We start from the raw sequence: 22500 nt of genomic DNA, 5'->3' as shown, positions 1-22500 counted from the left end.
CCATGGCCTGATATTCGTAATCCGTTGTTTAATGATGACGGCAAATGAATACAGACACGTCGGTGTGGCTTCACACTAGTAGCCCCGACAGGCGTCAAATCCCTGCTGTTCTGGTACTAACAAGATGTTGCCTCCCGCCTCCCTCCCCTGATCTGGTCCACGTGTTGTGAGCTGTAAGTACAGAGAGCCTGGTCAGAGACAACACAGTAATGGGGGTTGTTTTATACAGCTCTGACCTGCCCTGTAATTCTACTGCCTTCTGCCTCCCTGACCCGCCCTCCTCCACCAACCACCCACCCACCCACTCCCTCAGAATACTGATAGATGCAGGCAGAGAGTGAGCACAGGCACACATGCTGCTTGTGAGTGCACACACACACACGTTAGATGGACATGCACACAAACACACACCACTACTACAACTGCAAACATCCACACACACATTCAGTACATAGGCAATAAACTTGAATTCAGCTTGCCACTGCCCACATACTGTACACTTTAACATGCAGTAACACATCAAGCAGTCCTCAGGACACACAGCAGTGGTCACATACACACACACACCAGGTGATTCCGGGACTAAGGCATGGAACATGAAACTAACGACAGGGAAGAACAGTACAGTTTGACAGAATAACAGCACACTTACAAACACGCACCACACCATCTGAAGTCACAGTGTGTTATTACACACACACACACTATGTTATCTGACATTACAGCTTCTTAACACAGGGACTGGATGGAGCTCTGGCTGGGAGGGGAAGGGACACCTACAATATATAGATAAAATAACTGTACTCTCCTACACGCTAACACAGACCAACTCATCCAAGCACTCCCACATACCAACATGAATCCATACAGCCCCACACACACGCAAACACAACCCCATGGACTCCTACATAAAATGACAGTGAACTCATGGACACCTTTCATATGTAAAATAAATGTGTTATCTTACATCTTGCTGAAACGCACATACACACACACACACAAACACACACACACCTGCCCCACCCCCACACCTCACACACACCGTTACATGCTCACTCACCTCCCAACCCCCAATGAACTTGGAGTACCTAGCAGCAAAGCTAAGAGTTAATGACTTCAACAGAGGCTTGGCTAAATGTGTATCTGTGCTGCAGCTGGTGCTCTCTGATTAGACTTAGGGCTGACTTCTAAATGGCACCTTATTTCTTATACAGTGCACTACTGTTGTCCAGAGCGCCTGTCAAAAGTAGTGCACTTAATAGGGAATCTGATGCCATTTGGGTCTCAGCCTAGGATGCTGGAGCACATATCACACGCAGGCACAGCAACATATTTGCACCTCATATTAATGCGCCCCTCTGTCGCTCTCTAGGGCCCCCTGGAGCAGGATCCGGGAACCCTGGAGTCAGGGGGAGGGAAGGAGGGAGAGCCTCATATGGTGTGAGGCAGCAGGGGGAGGGAGGTCATACGGCTCTGCTAGTAGCAGACGCGTGCACCTTGCTCTGTGTGTGTGTGTGTGTGTGTGTCGTGCTCCCTCCGTGAGCGCTGCTGTGACTCCGAGAGCACTTACAGTGAGGAAATGATGATAGGCATGTTATTACTGCAGCGAGGGCACTGGGCTGTGAAACTCATCCTCCTCTCTCTCCTTTGGTGTGTGTGTGTGTGTGTGTGTGTGTGTGTGTGTGTGTGTGTGTGTGTGTGTGTGTGTGTGTGTGTGTGTGTGTGTGTGTGTGTGTGTGTGTGTGTGTGTGTGTGTGTGTGTGTGTGTGTGTGTGTGTGTGTGTGTGTGTGTGCATGTGTGCGTGTGTTTGTGTGTCATCCTCCCTCTTCTTTCCTCCCCTCGCATCAGCAGCCACTCTCAATGCTCCTCCTGGTTTTACATTTACTTATTTATTACATGTTCATTTGAGGGGCTTTGTTAAACGTTGCGGAGAGATGGAAGAGAGAGGGGGAGAGAGGGGGAGAGACAGAGAGTCAGCTTAGAACAGATCTGGGACGAGGCTAACCATTTCCTGTATTCTTTGAAAGACCAACGTTTTATATTGCATGGAATCTACCCATGATTTTCTCATGTAATTTCCAGTGAAACCCAAAGTCAACCACAGAGTCAACCACAGCAAAGTCAACCACAGCAAACTTTAACGTTCATGCCATATTTTATGACCTTCATTTTCAGTGGCGTCCCCATATGCCCATGACCAGAGCTGTGACTAGCTTATAACGTCTTAGGAGGAGTGTATGGTCTGTGAGAGATAGGATTAAACCAGATATGAGTATTTACTCCCCTTCTTCCCTCCTCTCATCCTTCCATCCATCCCTCTAATCTGCAGCTCCCATTTGTGAATGATAGAATGGAAAAAAAGAGCGATAGAAACCCACTGGGGCTTGAAGGATGGAATGACACACACGCACGCAAACATTCTCTCTCTCTCTCTCTCTCTCTCTCTCTCTCTCTCTCTCTCTCTCTCTCTCTCTCTCTCTCTCTCTCTCTCTCTCTCTCTCTCTCTCCCTCTCCCTCTCCTCTCTCTCTCTCTCTCTCTCTCTCTCTCTCTCTCTCTCTCTCTCTCTCTCTCTCTCTCTCTCCCTCTCCTCTCTCTCTCTCTCTCTATGTTATATGGGTAGTATTCATGTAAATGCACCTCTAAGGAATAGTGATTCTTCGCCCCCGGCCCTCTCCTCTCTATCTGACCTCTTAGACCCTTTTCAGACTACGTCAGATTCTCTTGAGGTTTAGTGAGAATGCCGTCGGCTATACTTTTTAAAATAATGTGAACTTGCAAACTTAGTACATCTCTAGCGCTACCTCCGTAGGTGGCGTACGACATTCGCCCGACAGTTGTCCCCCTCCGAGCAGGGCAGTGTGAACAGAATTGTCTCGTTCAGCCCCGAACTCCAGCAGTATAAATGGTAATAGCAGAGCAATGATTTTGAAATAGCTGAAATGTATAGACATTTTCTTAAAATGTGAGACTTGTTTTATTGCGTTTTTACCTGAAATTGTAGTAGCAGTCTGTTACATTCTGAAGTTGCCAGCTGCTCTGTACCACTTAAACCGATGAAAGCCCATCCCCACCACCAAAAGAAAAGTACAATGTCGATAGTAGATCATACAGAAAGAATATATGTATGTTTTATGTTTTGCCATGGCACCACAGGTCCCAGAGCTGTTCCTGATCTGGTAGGCTAACCTAACCAGCTCAGCTGGGAAAAACACTTGTATATGTGCACTAATGGGACCAGATCATTTTTCTAATGAGGTCATATGATTTTTTTTAAATGGATAGACCCCTTGCCCTAGGATGAAAACATGTTCATATTAATTCTATTTTAAAACTAACAGGGATTGTTCTTTACACAGACCAAGACAACAACTGTGATTGGACAATATAACGAATAACAGGGCTGAGCTTGCTATATGCGGGGTTGCATCTGTAGTTAAAGTTATTCATACAGAATGTCGTCACTATTGTGTTGATTGATTCATTCCAGGGAATCATTTTGGATGTAAAAGGCCTAGGTAGCCATCCGGGGTTTGAATGTAAAGCACATGTTATCAGAAGGGATGTAGGCTACCTGCAGCTATGGTTGCTAAAGGCCGAAGTTGATCAGACTGAAGCACAGGCTCATTTAGCATGAATTGACATATCATGAGGCATTTCAATGTATGCATTTTTTGGGGGGTGGCAGATATGGGCTTCCTTATCAAACAGCTCGTTGCTTGTCACTTCTCCCCAGCTAATTCACTTATATTACACCCATGTTTTCAGGCGCAATTAGCTTTTACCACATGGAGGCCAAATCATTTGTATATTGATACAAATGAAGCCTGACTTGTTGTAACATTGTTAGGCAGGCCTACTGTACTTTTATATTCGTAAAACTTAATGTGCATATTACACTACATGGCCAAAAGCATGTGGACACCTGCTCGTTGAACATCTCATTCCAAAATCATGGGCATTAAAATGGAGTTGGTCCCCCTTTGCTGGTATAACAGCCTCCGCTCTTCTGAGAAGGCTTTAATATGGAGTTGGTCCCCCTTTGCTGCTATAACAGCCTCCACTCTTCTGAGAAGGCTTTAATATGGAGTTGGTCCCCCCTTTGCTGCTATAACAGCCTCCGCTCTTCTGAGAAGGCTTTAATATGGAGTTGGTCCCCCTTTGCTGCTATAACAGCCTCCGCTCTTCTGGGAAGGCTTTAATATGGAGTTGGTCCCCCTTTGCTGCTATAACAGCCTCCGCTCTTCTGGGAAGGCTTTAATATGGAGTTGGTCCCCCCTTTGCTGCTATAACAGCCTCCGCTCTTCTGGGAAGGCTTTAATATGGAGTTGGTCCCCCTTTGCTGCTATAACAGCCTCCGCTCTTCTGGGAAGGCTTTAATATGGAGTTGGTCCCCCCTTTGCTGCTATAACAGCCTCCGCTCTTCTGGGAAGGCTTTAATATGGAGTTGGTCCCCCCTTTGCTGCTATAACAGCCTCCGCTCTTCTGGGAAGGCTTTAATATGGAGTTGGTCCCCCCTTTGCTGCTATAACAGCCTCCGCTCTTCTGGGAAGGCTTTAATATGGAGTTGGTCCCCCCTTTGCTGCTATAACAGCCTCCGCTCTTCTGGGAAGGCTTTAATATGGAGTTGGTCCCCCCTTTGCTTCTATAACAGCCTCCACTCTTCTGGGAAGGCTTCCCGCTAGATGTTGGAACATTGCTGGAGGGACTTGCCACAAGAGCATTAGTGAGGTGGGCCACTGATGTTGGGCGATTAGGCCTGGCTCGCAGCCTGCTTTCCAATTCATCCCAAAGGTGTTCATCTAGAATGTCATTGTATGCTCTCCCGAACCATGAAAAACAGCCCCAGACTATTATTCCTCCTCCAACAAACTTTACAGTTGACAATATGCGTTGGGGTAGGTAACGTTCTCCAGGCATCCGCAAACCCAGATTAATTAATCATTCCAGGGAACTTGTTTTCACTGCTCCAGAGTCCAATGGTGGTGAGCTTTACACAACTCCAGCCGACACTTGACTTTGCGCATCGTGATCTTAAGCTTGTGTGTAGCTGCCCATTTCTTGATGCTTCTGACTGACAGTTCTTGTGCCGATGTTGCTTCCAGAGGCAGTTTGGAACTTGTTAGTGGTTGTTTCACTTCCAGCAGCATACCACCCTGCATCCCACTTCTGGCTTGCTTCTGAAGCTAATGAAGGTTGGTCCTGGTCAGTCCCTGGATGGGAGACCAGATGCTGCTGGAAGTTGTGTTGGAGGGCCAGTAGGAGGCACCCTTTCCTCTGGTTTAAAAAATATCAAATTCCCCAGGGCAGTGATTGGGGACATTGCCCTATGTAGGGTGCCGTCTTTGGATGGGGTGTTAAACGGGTGTCCTGACTCTCTGTGGTACTAAAGTACTTATTGTAAGAGTAGCACCCCTACTCTTACAATAAGTACTTTAGTACCACAGAGAGTCAGGACACATGTTTAACACCCCATCCAAAGTCCTGGCTAAACACCCAATCTGACCCTCATACCATCATGGCCACCAAATCATCCCCAGCGTACAATTGGCTCATTCATCTCCCCTCCTGTAACTATTCCCCAGGTTGTTGCTGTAAATTTGAATTTGTGCTCAGTCAACCTCCCTGCTAAAATAACAAATCTATTAAAAAAAAATTGCAACCGAGGACAGAAGATTTTGACATGCTACGCGCTTCAGCACTCGGCGGTCCCATTCTGTGAGCTTGTGTGGTCTACCACTTCCTGGATGACCCATTGTTGCTCCTAGACATTTCCACTTCACAATAACAGCACTTACAGTTGACCAGAGCAGCTCAAGCAGGGCAAAAATTAGACAAACTGACTTGGTGGAAAGGTGGCATCCTATGTCGATGTCACGTTGAAAGTCACTGAGCTCTTCAATAATGCCATTCTACTGCCAATGTTTGGCTATGGAGGTTGAATGGCTGTGTGCTCGATTTTATACACATGTCAGCAACGGGTGTGGCTGAAATATCCAAATCCACTAATTTGAAGGGTGTGTCCACCTACTTTTGTATATACAGTGTACGGAAATTGAAACTACGTTTGTCAATGAGAAAAGCCCCTTAGAGAACAGGGTTCCAGAAGAGTTATTCGGCTGTATCCATAGGAGGACCTTGTACAATGATTCAGGGATTACTGGACCATCTATTATATGACAATACATTGCCTTTAGGGTTATTACACTGTAGCTGAGATCTAAAGGGATTGATCCCTGATTATGATATTTTCTCCTTTTCAACTATCATAGTGTTTTTGCCATAGCTGAGTGACGTGTAAGAGACTGAATGAAATATCATTACCCTTCACATTTGCTTTGATATAACGTTTATTTATTCAGTTGCAAGAAAGCAGCACACACAAAAACACACTTGCTAACATGACACATATCTACACTAATGATGAGGTTCTCATTTTTCAACAATGCCGTTCTTTTGCATCCACTTGTTTTGAGGTGAGGCATATTCATGTTATTCATGAGTGTACGTAGTAACACACGTCCCTTCATAATCTTAAGATTTTTCTCAACAAGGCAGGCATTAGGCCTTGGCTAATGTAAGCATCATCTGCGTAAAATGTATTGCATTGTAGCTGAAAATGAAATCCAGGCGTACTATGACATTATGCAGATTGTGCTAAACATGGAATTACGTCTTCAGGAAAAACCGGAACAACGTTTTTTCTCCAAACGCCTGCCACCGTCGCCGTGGCAATTAAATACCTATACGTCAAGGACCCATTGATATTAATTTACAAAGCAGCCAGCTGAAATTTTGAAATTCAGAGATATAGGTTCCGAAAGGCATTGTTTACATGCATGTAAACCAATGCATAATGTGGTGTGTTAAATTTGATGTGGTCTGCGCCATTGAACTATAATGCTCAGAATGAATCAAGGCCTTCCGACGACGTCAATTTGAATGGCTGATATGGCATTGTTTTGCATTCTTTTTTTGACGGTCAGTGCACTGTTGGGGATACAAGTACAAATAGATTGGGAATGTCTCATTTGAATCTGAATCTCAGTCAGACAGGTAGTGGAAATCCATCTGCTAGACCCGTTTTTTTGCTTTATGAGAGGCAGTTTTGCTGCTGATTATTAGTTTTTTTCGGTGTTGAGCTGTGCTGCTCTGCGGTGGGACTCCAGGGGGCCACAGGAGCTTGTTTTCTGCCGACTCTCCCCCCACACTCTCTCTCCCTCTCGTTATCTCTCTCTCTCTCTCTGTGTATCTCTCTCTCTGTATCTCTCTCTCTCTCTCTCTCTCTCCCTCTCGTTATATCTCTCTCTCTCTCTCTCTGTATCTCTCTCTCCCTCTCGTTATATCTATCTCTCTCTCTGTATCTCTCTCTCTCTCTGCATGTGTGTTGGGGTGGGGAGTTGTTCTACCATTGCGGTTCTGTGTGATTTTTCCCCATACTCTAATTGCAAGCCTCTCTTCAAAACAAGCGTTGTAGGCACTCTTGGGCTAAGGAGGACAGCGGCGGGCTGGCTAGCTCAAGCTGTGAACTTAATATATTCCGGCGAGGAGCGAAGAGGATGGCAGGGAAATAATGACTTTCCTACTGGAGTGATGCAGGCGATGCTCCCGTCGGTCTCACCGCAGCCGGCTGCGCTGTGCATGTGACTGACTACACCTTTAATATTGTTATTTCCTCTCCTCTTCTCCTCCCCTCTTTATTCATACAAACCACCCTGTCTTTCTGACTTGGGAAAGATAGATGTGGTGTGTTGACGTAAGGGGGTTATTGTAGGATGAGCGTGCCAGGGTAGGGCTGTCACAGGTTGTTCCTAGGTCTATAGGGAGGGGATGGGAGGAGGTGGTTGAGAGCTTGGCTGCAGGTCTGTGTTCCTGTGTAGGTCTGTAGGGATGGGAGGTGGTTAGTGGTTGGTGATGCAGGCCCAGTCATAAATGTTCCTATAGGTCTAGAGGGAGGGGAGGGGCTGGTCTAGAGGGAGGGTATAGGTTGGTCATAGCCATACAGCTGTTGTTGTAGGTCTTAGATGTTGTTGAGGACCCTTGTGACAGCAGACTCCCATCTCAGGACCCGGGTTGACATGAAAGCAACAGGGATAGACGTGGGTATATCATTGTGTGCATAGCGTGCCAATGTTGAGCTGGTCCAAGGTGTTCCTAGGTCTCTGGGGATGTGGGCTGGGATGTGAGGAGGTTGCTGGTTGGTTGCTGAGAAAATGAGTCCCCGGGCAGGTGTTTTAATGGGACTATGGGGGATAGGATAGCGTGCCATGAACTGTCTCCTCCAGAGGCCTGGTCCAGCTGTCTCATCTGTGAAGTCTCAATACTTTGGTTAATGTTGGCTTATCACGCACACCATACACACTTACAAACACTTATAAACACAGACACCAACAGGTGAAAACCCATCTTTCTTGGTTTAACCTACTTCACACTGTTTATATATTTTCTAAAGTAATCTATGTTAATAATCGGCATGGTGTATCCATGGTGTAACTTTCCAGATAAGAGTCTTTTCACTTGTTGTTTTAGCTGTCAGCAGTCTGAGCACATTTACGGTGTTTGCTGGTATGTTCCCAATATTCTCTCACTTCTGATCACTGTACCAGCTGTTGCCATGGTGACAATCTAAATCTCCTCTCCAAATGTAGTTTATATGTCATGTTGTTGGTGATACGATTACACACTCATATCAGATGATGAACCTTTCAGTCGAAAGGCTAGCAACACATACTGCTATAGATGATTTCTGATTAACATTATTGCAAACAGATGTTCAACCAGAGCTTGACTTGGGCCTCAAATGTTCTACTGCTTGAGCACTCGTTCCTCTTGTAGAGTATTAGCTCAAAAGTATTACGGAGCTCCTGTGCCTAAATATAAACAGTACCGGCACCCAAAATGTATTGTGTTGTGTTATCTGTGTTCTCCTACTCATTCACTTCCTACTCACTCTGCGTCTCCCAGTGAACCCACAGAGCCACAGAATACATAAAAGGCCAAACGGAACAAAGACGATGAGTAGTGGAAAAGTTATGAGGGAGGAAGATAGAGATTTGAAGGCCGACAAGTTGGAAGTTCTTTAACACTTTGTATTCACTTCTTTGTTCACCCATAAAGGCATGCAGAAGCACAAACTCACCAACATGAAGACACACACATGCAAAAAGACGCACACACACACACACACGCGCATGCACGCATGCACGCTCACACACACACGCACGCACACGCACGCACTCACGCACACGCACACGCACACGCACACGCACACGCACACACACACACACACACACACACACACACACACACACACACACACACACACACACACACACACACTTCACCCCCTTCTGGTGAATTGCAGTCTTTTGTTTTTTTAATGAGCAGTAGTCAGGAATACGAAGCGAACACCTACACAATCCACCCATTCATCCATCTCTTCCAGTGATCTGTCATCGCTTGGTTCAGCCTGACATCAGTCACATCATGCATATCACATCTTCAGTTCCCTGGTCTTCTGATATGATGTTTGAGCAGCTACAGCTGTGACTGTCTAACGCATCAGTTTATGTGGCAGAGAAGGATCTTAATGCGCTAGATTTGAAGGATTATGGAAGGAATGGAAGGAGGTGGGTGGATTTCTGAGTTCCTAACTCACAGTATTTTTCATTCTCTAAACTTGCCTCTCTGCAACTATTTTAGTCTTTTGTCCGTGAGAGAGTAGGCGGTATTACAAAACTATAAAACATCTACTTTATAACTCTATATTTTCCCCAGGCCATTGAAAATGTGAGTGATTAGGGTTGTGGATAATGCATGTCTTTATGCAAAGTGGTTATCCAGCATACAGAGACTCATTCACTCTTTAATTTTAATGTATTCAGATTCTCAAACAGGTGCCCCCCCCCCACACATTCCCTTCTGCTAAGGCTAATTATCATTCATTCAGTGTGAGTAGTGGTAGGAATCAGTGTGGCAGTGTCAACTGAAAACAAAAATATATTTACTTGAATCATTGGAAAGAACTAATCAAAAAACAGAGCAAACTAGAATGCTATTTGGCCTAAACAGAGAGTACACGGTGGCAGAATACCAGACCACTGTGACTGACCCAAAATTAAGGAAAGCTTTTGTACACACTCAGAGAGCATAGCCTTACTATTGAGAGAGGCCACCGTAGGCAGACCTGGCTCTGGGGACAAGACAGGCTATGTGCCCACTGCCAACAAAATGTGGAGGAAACTGAGCTGCACTTGCTAACCTCCTGCCAAATATATGACCGTATTGGAGAAACATACTTCCCTCAGATTACACCGACCCACAGATAAACTCCCATATCTATGTGCCATCATAGCAGAAAGACTTGTGACCTGCTGCCACAAGAAAAGAGCAACCAGGGAAGCACAAAAACGAACTATATTCATATGTCAATTTATTTTCTCTTTCGTACAATTTGCACATTGGACCTCCCGAGTGGCGCAGTGGTGCAAGGCACTGCATCGCAGTGCTAGAGGCATCACTACAGACCCAAGTTCGATCCTGGGCTGTATTACAACCGGCCGTGATCAGGATTCCAAATTCCCACCGGTCTAATGCCCATTGCTCGTGTTTCTTGGCCCAAGCAAGTCTCTTCTTATTATTGATGTCCTTTAGTAGTGGTTTCTTTGCAGCAATTCGACAATGAAGGCCTGAATCAGTCTCTTCTGAACAGTTGATGTTGAGATGTGTCTGTTACTTGAACTCTGTGAAACATTTATTTTACGTAATAAACGTATCCTCTGCAGCAGAGGTAACTCTGGGTCTTCCATTCCTGTGGCGGTCCTCATTAGAGCCAGTTTCATCATAGCGCTTGATGGTTTCTGCGACTGCACTTGAAGAAACTTTCAAAGTTCTTGAAATGTTCCATATTGACTGACCTGCATGTCTTAAAGTAATGATGGACTGTCTTTTCACTTTGCTTATTGGAGTTGTTCTCGCCATAATATGGACTTGGTATTTTACCAAATATGGCTGTATATCTTCTGTATACCCCCCTGCCTTGTAACAACACAACCGATTGGCTCAAACACATTATGAAGACAATAAATTCTACAAATGAACTATTAACAAGGCTTAATTAAAATGTATTCCAGGTGACTTCCTCTTGAAGCTGGTTTAGAGAATACCGAGAGTGTGCAAAGCTGTCATCAAGGCAAAGGGTGACTATTTGAAGAATCTCAAATATAAGCAATTCCGGGATGCTGGCCTTCTAGGCAGAGTTCCTCTGTCCAGTGTCTGTGTTATTTTGCCCATCTTAATCTTTTATTTTTATTGGCCAGTCTGAGATATGGCTTTTTCTTTGCAACTCAGCCTAGAATGCCAGCATGCTAGAGTCGCCTCTTCACTGTTGACGTTGAGACTGGTGTTGTGCGGGTACTATTTAATTAAGCTTCCAGTTGAGGACTTGGGAGGCATCTATTTTTCAAACTAGACACTCTAATGTACTTGTCCTTTTTCTCAATTGTGCACCGGGGCCTCCCACTCCTCTTTCTATTCTGGTTAGAGCCAGTTTACGCTGTTCTGTGAAGGGAGTAGTACACAGCGTTGTACGAGATCTTCAGTTTCTTGGCCAATTTCTGGCATGGAATAGCCATCATTTCTCAGGACAAGAATAGATAGTGAGTTTCAGAAGAAAGTAATTTGTTTCTGGCCATTTTGAGCCTGTAATCGAACCCATAAATGCTGATGCTCCAGATACTCAACTAGTCTAAAGAAGGGCAGTTTTATTGCTTCTTTAATCAGGGCAACATATTTCAGCTGTGCTAACATAATTGCAAAAGGGTTTTCTAATGATCAATTAGCCTTTTAAAATGATAAACTTGAATTAGCTAACACAACGCGTCATTGGTAATGGGCCTCTGTGCGCCTATGTAGATATTCCATTAGAAATCAGCCATTTCCAGCTACAGTAGTCATTTACAACATTAACAATGTCTACACTGCATTTCTGATCAATTTGATGTTATTTTAATGGCCTTTTTTGTTGTTTTTCTTTCAAAAACAAGGACATTTCTAAGTGATCCCCAAACTTTTAAATGGTAGTGTACATATATATGGTATTTGAAATGTTTATATTATTTTTAAACTTTTGTAACTGTAATGTTTACTATTCATTTCTGATTGTTTATTTCACTTTTGTTTATTATCTATTCTACTTGCTTTGGCAATGTAAACATGTTTCCCATGCCAATAAAGCCCCTTTGAATTGAATTGAACTGTAACAGTTAGTGAATGGCCTCGTCCGCCAATGATGTCTTCTTTCTCACAACGAGCCAGAGTACCAGGACTACATGCGGCAGCCACTTCATTTGGATGATATACAATACCTGTTCCCAAAGAATAAAGTGTCATCAGCTCCACATTGTGACTGGGCGAGGAGTGCGTAGGAATTACCCTGACTTATCTTTCAATTGCAATAATTTCACCAGGTATAGAGGGGTGGAAGGATATCAGAGAGAGAGAGAGACAAAGAGAGAGAGACAGACAGACAGACAGACAGAGAGAGAGAGAGAGAGAGAGAGAGAGAGAGAGAGAGAGAGAGAGAGAGAGAGAGAGAGAGAGAGAGAGAGCGGGGAGAGAGAGAGAGAGAGAGAGAGAGAGAGAGAGAGAGAGAGAGAGAGAGAGAGACATTCGACAGAGAGATGAGACACTATGTCCATCCTTTTATTGCTATAACAAATCACATTGGGTTTAACTTGTCGTCTTCAAAGCAATACATCAATAAATTATGGGGCCTTGCCTCCCCCTCAAGTGACCGTGGCTAACATTAAGTAAATGTGATTTTATATTATCAATGTTATGCTGTCAAGCCTGTTCATTTTGACTGGGCCACAAGGTTAAGGACAGACAGAGACGCTTCTGCCCATATCCCTTTTCTTCAGAGACACATTGATTCTCATTAGCAGTTCCAGCAGCAGAGCAGATGAGAGCCGGGGACCCCTACAGATTAGGAGGATAGCTGCAGCTTCCAAATGATGCTCTGCTAGTGCTAGTTGGGCTGTGGATGCTGTACGGTGGTGCTATAGATAGGGATATGCTTCCCTTAGATCAAAACAATCTTCTTGTACAATTACAAATTATGTCCCAGAAATGCCAGTAGATCACAATACAGAACATCACAATACAGAACATCAGTCTCAGTCTTTCTTCACTTTCCAACCTTGCTCTGATATCCTTTCCTAAATATAGTGTCTCTGTTTATATGGCATGGTTTGTCATGTTGAGTAAAATCTTTGGTGAAAATTCTATTTTTAAAAATGAGAGGAGTGTTGTGTGTGAATATGCGTGTGTGTGTGTGTGTGTGTGTGTGTGTGTGTGTGTGTGTGTGTGTGTGTGTGTGTGTGTGTGTGTGTGTGTGTGTGTGTGTGTGTGTGTGTGTGTGTGTGTGTGTGTGTGTGTGTGTGTGTGTGTGTGTGTGTGTGTGTGTGTGTGTGTGTGTGTGTGTGTGTGTGTGTGTGTGTGTGTACACTTGAAGATTGCATTGATGCACAGAGAGAAAGGCCAAGACTGTTGACTTCTGACACAGCTGTCTCACCCCCAGGCTGTGGTATAAATAGTTCCTCTCTCCATCCCTCCATTACATTGTGTTGAAGGAAGCTCAAATGACTCCACAGATGGAAGGAGGCCATTTTTTCCAGATTATAAAGGAAAATGGTCATTACTGTAGTTATATAGCTCTCATCTCTAGTTACAGAATGCTTCTGCATTGCAACCTTAATTTACATTGACATTTGAATCATTTATATATCAACAATATACAACAATATATCACAATCGTAGAAATTATATTTTTCCTCAACAAAGTATTTAGTAGGAAAAGAAACACGTATATATACAGTGCCAGTCAAAAGCTTCAACACACCTACTCATTCAAGGGTTTTTCTTAATTTTTTTAACTATTTTCTACATTGTAGAATAATAGTGAAGACATCAAAACTATGAAAAAACACATGGAATCATGTAGCACCAAAAAATATAAACAAATCTAAATGTATTTTATATTTTTTATTCTTCTAAGTAGCCACCCTTTGCCTTGATGACAGCTTTGCACACTCTTGGCATTCTCTCAATATTCTCTCAATTCTCTCAAGTCTTGAAGGAGTTCCCACATATGCTGAGCATTTGTTGGCTGCTTTTCCTTCACTTTGCAGTCCAACTCATCCCAAACCATCTCAATTCGGTTGAGGTCGGGTGATTGTGGAGGCCAGGTCATCTGATGCAGCATTCCATCACTCTCCTTCTTGAACAAATAGCCCTTACACATCCTGGAGGTGTGTTGGGTCATTCTCCTGTTGAAAAACAAATGATAGTCCCACTAAGCGCAAACCAGATGGGATGGCATATGGCTGCAGAATATTGTGGTAGCCATGCTGGTTAAGTGTGCCTGGAATTCTAAATAAATCACTGACAGTGACACCAGCAAAGGACCATCACACCTCCTCCTCCAGGCTTCATGGTGGGAACCACACATGCAGAGAAAATCCATTCACCTACTATGCATTTCACAAAGACACTGTGATTGTAACCAAAAACAAAACATGTGGACTCATCAGACCAAGGTCCATTGCTGGTGTTTCTTGCCCAGGCATGTCTCTTATTATTATTGGTGTCCTTTAGTAGTGTTTTCTTTGCAGAAATTTGACCTTGAAGGCCTGATTCACACAGTCTCCTCTGAACTGTTGAGATGTGTCTGTCATTTATTTGGGCTGCAATCTCAGGTGCAGTTAACTCTAATGAACTTATCCTCTGCAGCAGAGGTAACTCTGGGTCTTTCCTTTCCTATGGCAGTCTTCATGAGAGCCAGTTTCATCATAGTGCTTGGTGGTTTTTGCGACAGCACTTGAAGAAACGTTCAAAGTTATTGAAATGTTCTGGATTGACTGACCGTCATGTCTTAAAGTGATGATGGACTGTCATTTTTCTTTGCTTATTTGAGCTGTTCTTGCCATAATATGGGCTATCTTCTGTATACCACCCCTACCTTGTCACATCACAACTAATTGGTTCAAATGCATTAAGAATGAAAGACATTCCACAAATTAACTTTTAAAAGGCACGCCTGTTAATTGAAATGCATTCCAAGTGACTACCTCATGAATCTGGTTGAGAGAATGACAAGTGTGTGCAAAGCTGTCATTAAGGCAAAGGCTGGCTACTTTGAAACATTTCAAATGTAAAATATTTTTGATTTGTTAACCTGTTGCGACGAGCAATCCCGTATCCGGGATCCTATTTATAGCCTCAAGCTCATTACCATAACGCAACGTTAACTATTCATGAAAATCGCAAATGAAATGAAATAAAGATATTTGCTCTCAAGCTTAGCCTTTTGTTAACAACACTGTCATCTCAGATTTTCAAAATATGCTTTTGAACCATAGCTAAACAAGCATTTGTGTAAGAGTATTGATAGCTAGCATAGCATTAAGTCTAGCATTCAGCATGCAACATTTTCACAAAAACAAGAAAAGCATTCAAATAAAATAATTTACCTTTGAAGAACTTCAGATGTTTTCAATGAGGAGACTCTCAGTTAGATAGCAAATGTTCAGTTTTTCCAAAAAGATTATTTGTGTAGGACAAATCGCTCCGTTTTGTTCATCACGTTTGGGTAAGAAAAAACCCGAAAATTAAGTCATTACAACGCAAACTTTTTTCCAAATTAACTCCATAATATCGACAGAAACATGGCAAATGTTGTTTAAAATCAATCCTCAAGGTGTTTTTCACATATCTATCGATAATAAATCATTCATGGCAGTTGACTTTCTCCTCTGAAGAAAATGGAACGTGCATGGAGCTGGAGATTAAGCAATAATTTCGATGGAGGACACAGGGCGGACACCTGGTAAATGTCGTCTCTTATGGTCAATCTTCCAATGATGTGCCTACAAATACGTCACAATGCTGCAGACACCTTGGGGAAACGACAGAAAGTGCAGGCTCATTCCTGGCGCATTCACAGCCATATAAGGAGACATTGAACACAGGGCATTCAAAATCTGGACGATTTCCTGTATGAAATTTCATCTTGGTTTCGCCTGTAGCATTAGTTCTGGGGCACTCACAGATAATATCTTTGCAGTTTTGGAAACGTCAGAGTTTTTCTTTCCAAAGCTGTCAATTACATGCATAGTCGAGCATCTTTTCGTGACAAAATATCTCGTTTAACCTCTTGCTCCTACCTGACACGCAGGCGTCCCATCTAGACATCTGGAAATGCAAATGCGCTACGCTAAATGCTAATAGCACTCGTTAAAACTCAAACGTTCATTAAAATACACATGCAGGGTATTGAATTAAAGCTACACTCGTTGTGAATCCAGGCAATGAGTCAGATTTTTTAAATGCTTTTCGGCGAAAGCATGAGAAGCTATTATCTGATAGCATGTAACACCCCAAAAGACCCGCAGGGGACGTAAACAAAATCATTAGCATAGTCGGCGCTACACAAAACGCACAAATAAAATATAAAACATTCATTACCTTTGACCATCTTCTTTGTTGGCACTCCTAGATGTCCCATAAACATCACTATTGGGTCTTTTTTTCGATTAAATCGGTCCATATATAGCCTAGATATCGATCTATGAAGACTGTGTGATCAACGGAAAAAATAGCGTTTTATAACGTAACGTCATTTTTTTAAATTAAAAAAGTTGACGATAAACTTTCACAAAACACTTCGAAATACTTTTGTAATGCAACTTCAGGTATTAGTAAACTTTAATAAGCGATCAAATATCCAGTCGGAGACCGGAAGAACTGCGCTGCCTTGTGTCTGTTTGACCAAGAAACAAATAGTAGGCAAATGACAAAACTGTTGACATTGTGTGGAAGCTGTAGGTATTGCAACCTCGGCCCCATTTAATGTGGTTCATGTTTAACAATTGGTTGAAGTGGCGCATGGATATATTTTCCCATTTTCAGTGATCATTTTCCTGTACTTTTCGATAAAACGCACGTTCTGTTATAGTCACAGCCGTGATTTAACCAGTTTTATTAACGTCTGAGTCTTTTCTATCCACACATACTAATCATATGCATATACTATATTCCTGGCATGAGTAGCGGGGCGCTGAAATGTTGCGCAATTTTTAACAGAATGTTCGAAAAAGTAGGGGGTAGGAGTAACAGGTTAAAACGGGAACGTTCTTTTATCCAAAAATTAAAAGAGCGCCCCCTATCTCGAAGTTAAACACTTTTTGGGTTACTACATGATTCCATGTGTTATTTCATAGTTTCACTGCCTTCACTATTATTCTACAATGTATAAAATAGTCAAATAAAGAAACACCTGGGAATGAGAAGATGTGTCCAATCTTTTGACTGGTCCTGTATATACATATATATACAAATAAATAGGGGGCTTTTCAGAGGGCAACATGTACATGCTGTACGTAAGAAGTGTATGATACACAGCGATTGATGCATTATAATCTGGCTGCTGTACAGCCACATGTATTTTGAGCAGGTAGCTGCTGTTGCTGTTTTCAATCATCTTCACCTCTGTGATTGTTATGTATGTGTCACTTTACCTCAGAGCTATAGCCCCAGACACCAGATCATCATTAAATGCTCATAGAAGTGTGAAAACAACTACTGCCCTGTGATGACAACCGCACTGCACAGCATGCTGGACTGACACACACACACACACACACACACACACACACACACACACACACACACACACACACACACACACACACACACACACACACACACACACACACACACACACACACACACACACACACACACACACACACACACACACACACACACACACTGCCGATGATCACAACAATTGCATGGCATTTTGGCCTACTGCTGTATTTTGGGGTGTTTTCTGTTATAATTGCAAATTGTAAATGCAGTAATGAGGCGTAAGAGATGGGCTGGGGTGTGTGAGCTGGCCTTCTCATTACACTTCATTAATACCCCAGGGCATTGTGGGTCCACATGAAACATTCCATTGAGGCTTCACACATACACACACACACACGCTCATAGACACACACACACATGCTCGCATTTGCACATACACATGCAAGCATGGACACACACACACATACATACACACACTCCACAACAGAGCCGAGTCTGCCAGCAGCACAGCTGTTTGCCAGAGTTGGGGAGTGAAGGCAATTTGTCCCAGACCAAGTCCGAAATGACTTACATGTAACTCTGCCAGAGGCAAATCTTCCAGCAATAATGTTGTTGTCCTGCTTTTGTTGGTTTTGTGGTAGGTGCCCTCCACAGGGTGTGTGTGTGTGTGTGTGTGTGTGTGTGTGTGTGTGTGTGTGTGTGTGTGTGTGTGTGTGTGTGTGTGTGTGTGTGTGTGTGTGTGTGTGTGTGTGTGTGTGTGTGTGTGTGTGTGTGTGTGTGTGTGTGTGTGTGTGTGTGTGTGTGTGTGTGGCACCTCATGTGATTCTGCATTCTGCATAAAATATTAACCAAGCCCTCGCTCTATAGTCAACTTAATTACGTTTTTGAAAGCTGTTGCTTTCCACTTCTCTATGTGTGTGTGTGTGTGTGTGTGTCCTCCCTGAACCTTGGTTCCATAGAGGGCTATTGGAAATAATAAAACACATGCTGATTTTAATTATGTTTTAGGTGGGTAAACATTTAGTACCGCATAGAGTCTTAACTGCAAAGTCACACAGTTGTGTTTCTGTATGGCCTGTATCCACAAAGAATTTCAGAATAGGAGTGCTGATCGAGGATCAGTTTTTCCTTCTAAATCATAATGAATACAGTTATATGGCAACGGAAGACCTGATCCTAGATCAACAGAACTCATATTATCAGACACACTGGTGTGGTTTATTTTAGTACCTTTATTTTTTTTCATATAAACTCTATATACAAAAGTATCTGGACACCTATTCAAATTAGTGGATTTGGCTATTTCAGCCACACCTGTTACCGACAGGTGTATAAAATCGAGCACAGAACCATGCAATCTCCATAGTTAAACATTGGCAGTAGAATGGCCTTACTGAAGAGCTCAGTGACTTTCAACATGGCACCGTCATATGATGCCACCTTTCCACCAAGTCAGTTCGCCAAATGTTTGCCGTGTTAGAGCTGCCCTGGTCAACTGTAAGTGCTGTAATTGTGAAGTGGAAACGTCTAGGAGCAACAACGGCTCAGCTGTGAAGTGGTAGGCCACACAAGCTCACAGAACGGAACCGCAGAGTACTTTAATGTGTTAAAATCGCTTGTCCTCGGTTGCACCACTTACTTACTATTGAATTCCAAACTGCCTCTGGAAGCAGCGTCAGCATAATAACTGTTCATCAGGAGATTCATGAAATGGGTTTCTATGGCCGAGCATCCGCACACAACCTGAAATCACCATGTTCAATGCCAAGTGTCGGCTGGAGTGGTGTAAAGCTTACAGCCATTAGACTCTGGAGCAGTGGAAACTCTCTGGAGTGATGAATCACGCTTCACTATCTGGCAGTCCTATGGACTAATCTGGGTTTTGGCGGATGCCAGGAAACGCTCCCTGCCCGATTTCATAGTGCCAACTGCAAAGTTTGGTGGAGGAGGAATGATGGTCTGGGGCTGTTTTTCATGGTTCGGGCTGGGCCCCTTAGTTCCAGTGAAGGGAAATCTTAACGCTACAGCATACAATGACATTTTTTATGATTCTGTGCTTCCAACTTTGTGGCAACAGTTTGGGGAAGGCCCTTTCCTGTTTCAGCATGACAGTGCCCCCGTGTACAAAGCAAGGTCCATACAGAAATGATTTGTCGAGACTGGTGTGGAAGAACTTGACTGGCCTGGACAGAGCCTTGACCTCAACCCCATCGAACACCTTTGGGATGAGTTGGAACGCCAACTTCGAGCCAGGTATAGTCACTCAACATCAGTGCCCGACCTCACTAATGCTCTTTTGGCTGAATTGAAGCAAGTCCCCGCAGCAATGTTCCAACATATAGTGGAAAGCCTTCCCAGCAAAGAGGTGACCTACTAAATATTAATGCCCATGATTTTGGAATAGGATGTTCGACGAGCAGGTGTCCACATACTTTTGGTCATGTAGTGTATCTATCTGCCACTAAGGGACTTCAACAAAACTATTTCCCCACAAAACCACACTGTTTCACAATGCATTAGACCCCACGTAGAGAAAGAACAGGAAGCTAAAAAGAGAGGCATATCATGTGAAGAAATAAAATCAACACAATGGTGTTCAATGAATGGAGGTGGGGTGTGTGTGTGTTAATCTATCATTCATAAGCTAGGGGCTGTAAGGAGGATAAGGATGAGTGTTTCTGCTGACGAGGTGCCTACGTGGTTATCCTCACTCTTCTAGTAGCACTGTCAAAGCAGATCATGTGTCCTGTTATCCACTCACGCACACACGCACACACACACACACACACACACACACACACACACACACACACACACACACACACACACACACACACACACACACACACACACACACACACACACACACACACACACACACACACACACACACACACACACACACACACACTCACACTCACACTCACACTCACACTCACACTCACACTCACACTCACACGCATACACATTATCCTGACCAGTTCTGAGCAGTCAATAGTCCACAGGGCTAATCCGGTGTCATGTCCTGTTGGAACAGACACATGCCAGTGGATACGATAGTGAGTCAGGCAGGAAGGAGCAGGAAGGGGTTAGATGTGGTGTTACATGTGGTGAATCTGACCTGTGTTAGTTTCATGTCAGAGGATGATCTCACCAGATTTGCCTTGTGCTCGAAAATGAAGTCCTGACAGCCTTGTCAATGAAGAGCTGTGTAAAATAGGGTGTGCTTATTGTTGTCCTGTTTCAAACATGTACAAGTGTGTGGTGTGAAATGGAAATGTGTTTTTTGCATACACCCTCAGAGAGAGGGGTCACAGCCAGGGATCAACCATTATTGAATGTGACCCTAGAGCAATTAGGGGTTAAGTGCCTTGCACATGGGCTGACTTTTCACCTATTTGGCTCGAGAATTTGAACTTGCAAACCTTTGGGTTTCTTGCCCAACACGCTAATTGCTAGGCTACCGGCCACCCATGTGCTGCATTGTATGCTTGCGTGTGTATATATCTGTTCAACGCACTCCCTCACTGGTTTAATAGTAGAGTTATGGAACGAAGGCCAGTAGCTGTAATAGTAAATAACAGAGATATCAACTGGACAGACAAGGACATCACATATATTGTTAGTTTGTCCCTTTATATACCTGGTGCGCCCACATCAGGTGAACTGACTGTTCCTGGCTGTTCCTGACTGTTCCTGGCTGTACCTGACTGTTCCTGGCTGGCTACACTGTTAGGAAAAAAGGTGCTTTCTAGTACCTAAAGTGGTTCTTCAGCTGTCCCCATAGGAGAATCCTTTGAAGAACCATTTTTGGTTCAAGGTAGAACCATTTTGGTTGTAGGTAGAACCCTTTTTGGTTCCATGTAGAACCGCTTTCACAGAGGGTTCTACAGGAAACCCAAAAGGCTTCTACCTGGAAATAAAAATGGTACTACCTGGAACTAAAAAGGGTTTCCTATGGGGACAGCCAAATAACTGTTTTGAACCCCAAACTGTTCGGACGCTACAGAAGTTTTCGTGAGAAGAACGATTTTTGTGATGACTCATGGTCTGACAAACACTGCTGTAGCTCTGCTACCTCTCACCACAGATGACTCATGGTCTGACAAACACTGCTGTAGCTCTGCTACCTCTCACCACAGATGACTCATGGTCTGACAAACACTGCTCTAGCTCTGCCACCTCTCACCACAGATGACTCATGGTCTGACAAACACTGCTCTAGCTCTGCCACCTCTCACCACAGATGACTCATGGTCTGACAAACACTGCTCTTGCTCTGGATGCGGCTTATTGAGACGCATCCAATGCAAATATATTTAGCTTCAACTGACAGATTTTGACCGATTCTCCATTTAATATATTTTTTTCCAACATTATTTGTTTTTTTACTCTCTTGATTAGCTTTATAAGTGGGTGTATGAGTGATGATGTGCTTTTGTTTACCTCGAAGGACGAAGCAAAACACCTTGACAACACTAGTTAAAAGGAGCATGTGTGTGAGCCTCTCCTCCTTCCCTTTCCTCTCCCTCCCTCCCTCCCTCCCTCCCTCCCTCCCTCCCTCCCTCCCTCCCTCCCTCCCTCCCTCCCTCCCTCCCCATGCTTTAATAAATAAGTTACGCTTCAAGTAGCTGGCTGCTCCTCTCCACACCGCTTCTACTCAATCCACCAAGGAGCAGAGAGGAATAGCCAGGCCTCAGGGCCATTAAGAAAGGACCTGGATGCTTATAGAGGGATTTCCTGTCTCTGGTGGATCCAGAATGAACGGCGCTTTGGGAGTCAGACTCCCGTTATCAACAGATAGTTCTTATTTAGATCAGATCCAGATGTCTCGGTCAGAACAAACACCTTT

The 22500-nt window shown here is 43.7% G+C and overlaps 1 protein-coding gene across 33 annotated transcripts in view; it reads left to right on the top strand.

Moving 5' to 3' along the window:
* LOC124040314 (neurexin-1a) overlaps nucleotides 1-22500 on the top strand; it is a 631581-nt gene that overhangs the window by 425841 nt on the left and 183240 nt on the right. The window lies entirely within an intron of this gene.

The sequence above is a fragment of the Oncorhynchus gorbuscha genome, linkage group LG07, assembly GCF_021184085.1.
Source record: "Oncorhynchus gorbuscha isolate QuinsamMale2020 ecotype Even-year linkage group LG07, OgorEven_v1.0, whole genome shotgun sequence".
Taxonomy (NCBI): Eukaryota; Metazoa; Chordata; class Actinopteri; order Salmoniformes; family Salmonidae; genus Oncorhynchus; species Oncorhynchus gorbuscha.
Note: the sequence above shows the minus strand (reverse complement) of the source record. Positions and strands in the feature narration are given on the sequence as shown.